General features: G+C 40.0%; 1 long non-coding RNA gene across 1 annotated transcript; it reads right to left on the bottom strand.

Annotated features, from left to right (window-relative positions):
- Positions 1 to 588: 588 nt before the first annotated feature.
- On the bottom strand, positions 589 to 1,222 carry LOC146716451 (uncharacterized). The gene is made up of 2 exons (XR_014919196.1): positions 921 to 1,222; positions 589 to 840 (listed from the first exon to the last, which is right to left on the bottom strand). It is a non-coding gene; the product is annotated as an uncharacterized LOC146716451 (long non-coding RNA).
- Positions 1,223 to 2,952: the final 1,730 nt, after the last annotated feature.

The following is a 2,952-nucleotide window of genomic DNA, read 5'->3' as shown; positions in this document are numbered from 1 at the left end:
CTCTGCTGCAACACACCTGAATAAAATTATTAGGTCATTAGCATGACTCTACCCTACTCAAGTAAATTTAAATAAATGTAAGTACATACCACCAGGTAGCTCCACTCGTACCCAGTGTAACGGGAAGTGAGAGGGTTAGGTTTTGGCGCTTTGAATGTTCAGTTGTGTGATGCAGCGATTAACGTTTGAGTAAAATATTGGGCTCCCTCGTGTCTTCCCTACATTCCTCCACAATGTCCGTTTTTGCAAAAATGTACTTCTAGAAGTACTTTTATTGCACGATGTTCATTCACTCATGAGCTGCTGCAACATGAATCAAATGGCTGAACTGCCACCTTGGCGTGCAGTCAAGTTCTACAGTCTGCTAATGATCTAATAATAAGTATTAATATTCCTCACTCACCTTACTAAATGTTTGTGAACACAGCCAGAAACATTTGCATCACAAACACAGACTAGTGTTTATTAGCAGAAGCTTTTGGGTGGTTGCTCTCAAACCTGTGTACAAGTTTAAGCATTAATGGTCCCTTCACTGATTTCCAGGTATCCAATGTCAGGGCTAACAGATGGATTCAGACGCAGGCAGCGTTCTGGCAAGCAAAGGGTTGACAATTTATTAACACAGAAGGGAAACCACAGTGATGTGTATATACAGTGCATGGGGCAGGGCTTCAGGGCTCCAGGGGAAGGAATCCACACTCGCTCCCCACTCGGCCCAAACTCCACCACTCCTCTTCTTACGCACACTCGCTTCTCCACAGCCACTCTCGCTCCAATTTCCACTTATGTTGACACACACAGGGATCACAGGTCAGGGTCCGCCACCAGTTCCGGGGAGATCTAAACACAAAGAGTCCAATTAGATCAATACGCCACACAACACTGAGAGAGTTTGTCTTAGGAGAGCTGAGAGCACGAACATGGGAGGTTCAACGTTCCAGTGCCGAATACTCCGTGCCGCAGCGTTAAATAGGCAAGGGGGACGCCGCCTGATCAGCAACAGGTGTAGAAATCACCGCAGATACGTGGGCCAAGGGTGAGAGCCCACAATGAGCTCCACCCAGGGAAGCAGGAGAGAAAACAAAACAAACCTGTGGCCAACATGAGCGAGCCGGAGAGGCACAGGGACCATGACAGCCAATACCAAGTGCACAAGTTCACCCCAGATGGTTCCTCTTCTCTGTAACTTGGAGGATGTGGAGTAGGCTGTATTTTAATCAAAGACATATCTATCAATCAATCAATCAATCAATCAATCAATCAATCAATCAATCAATCAATCAATCAATCAATAACCATGTCTAAAAACAACACAGGTTGACCAAAGTGCTGTACACAGTAAAAGAAAAAGTAGAAACAAATACACACAATGAACAAAACAAAAAATAATCCCAAATTTCGTTTTTTTTCTGAAGGGGTCAAACACTTTTATGCAAGAATGACAGCGAGGTGAAAAACCTTCACCCGCAAGAAAACTCCAGCTGTGACTCATAGTACGAACACACACCTCACAGTAACACACTTTGTTTAATGTGAACTTTTTGCCAAGCTAGCTAATCCTGACCAACACACCAGACACAGAAGATAAAGGAACGATGTTTTACTGTTAGAGACAGAAAGGTTAAAACATTTTGGCAGAGGGCTAAAAGGGGCTAAAATTACCCAAAAAGAAATTCCATTTGACCAAAAACACTTAATTTTTAAAAAATTAAGTATATAGTTATGAATAATGAACAAATAATTAACAAACTTGGGTTTATAAATCGTGTAACACATCCTTATGGTAAGAAATTTTACCTTAATGCGTTACATGTGTTAGAAGTCAATGTATCTTTAACAATATACTCCTTATTTTATATCTCCTGATCCTTCACAGAGCTGCATGAACCTGTTGTTGATGTCAGAGAGTCAAACTCTGCTGAAGAGTGGGTTGTTTCCTGTTCAGCCACTGGTCGACCTGCTCCCACTGTAACACTCTCACAACAAGACCTCAGCTTCTCACAGTACAACACTGTCAGTGTGTCCAACACCAACGCTACATTCACTGTCACCACTACAGCTGTGCTCTCAGGTTCACGTAAACACAGCACACAGGTGGGATGTGCAGCACGAGTGCTCTCTGCTCCTCACAGAGAGGTGATGGAGACGATTCCTGAGGTCCAGCAGACGTCAGGTTATCAGTGATGGTGAGAAACTGAGATGCAATAACAATGCATTGTGGTAGTATGCATTTTCTCTTTGATCAATAATTGATGTATTCATTTTGATCAGTGTCACATTTTTCCTGCTTTTTCAAGTTTCCTCCTGGATCATTGTATTAGCTGCAGTATTGGTGATGATGGTCTTTGTCAGTGTTGCTGCTCTGCAGTAGGCTACTCTTTAAAGAAAAAGACCAGATAACTTTCATTTTTCATTTCTTGTCATTTTTTTCTACACCAAAATCTATCCAATAATATCTGCATAACATTTTCTACTTGTGATTTAGTTATTAATTCTTTGCTTCATGATTCAATCGGTCTTTGTCTAGTATTAAATTTTATGTTTCCCATTTAATCCCACTGGCTTTAAAGTGTTTCACCAGATTTTTACGAAGTATTTCCAGTCTTTTGTTGTCTCTGTCCCAAATGTTCTGAAATGTGTTGCATGTATTAAAAGAAGTTGGACCAAAAAATGTACAATGTACTTATAAACTTACATTTATGAAAGCTGAACAAACATTGATGTACTTGACTTTTGTAACAGTGAAAAGGCGATCTGTTTTTATTGATAAATATATATGTTTGCATTACTGTTATTTAGATTGCCATGTTAGAACGTAGCAAACAACATTGTTTGTTCCTCTATGGTTTCTTTATTTTTACAAATCTAAATGTTTTTGGTCAAAAGATTAATAATTTCATATTGAGGTCAGATGGTCAGCAGTTTTGATGTTTTTGCAGAGATTTTATTTTT

Source organism: Copadichromis virginalis, linkage group LG3, assembly GCF_057382275.1.
Source record: "Copadichromis virginalis isolate Kocher_CV1m ecotype Utaka linkage group LG3, C_Virginalis_male_GT1.1, whole genome shotgun sequence".
In the NCBI taxonomy this organism is placed as follows: Eukaryota; Metazoa; Chordata; class Actinopteri; order Cichliformes; family Cichlidae; genus Copadichromis; species Copadichromis virginalis.
This window is presented reverse-complemented; position numbering and strand designations above follow the sequence as displayed.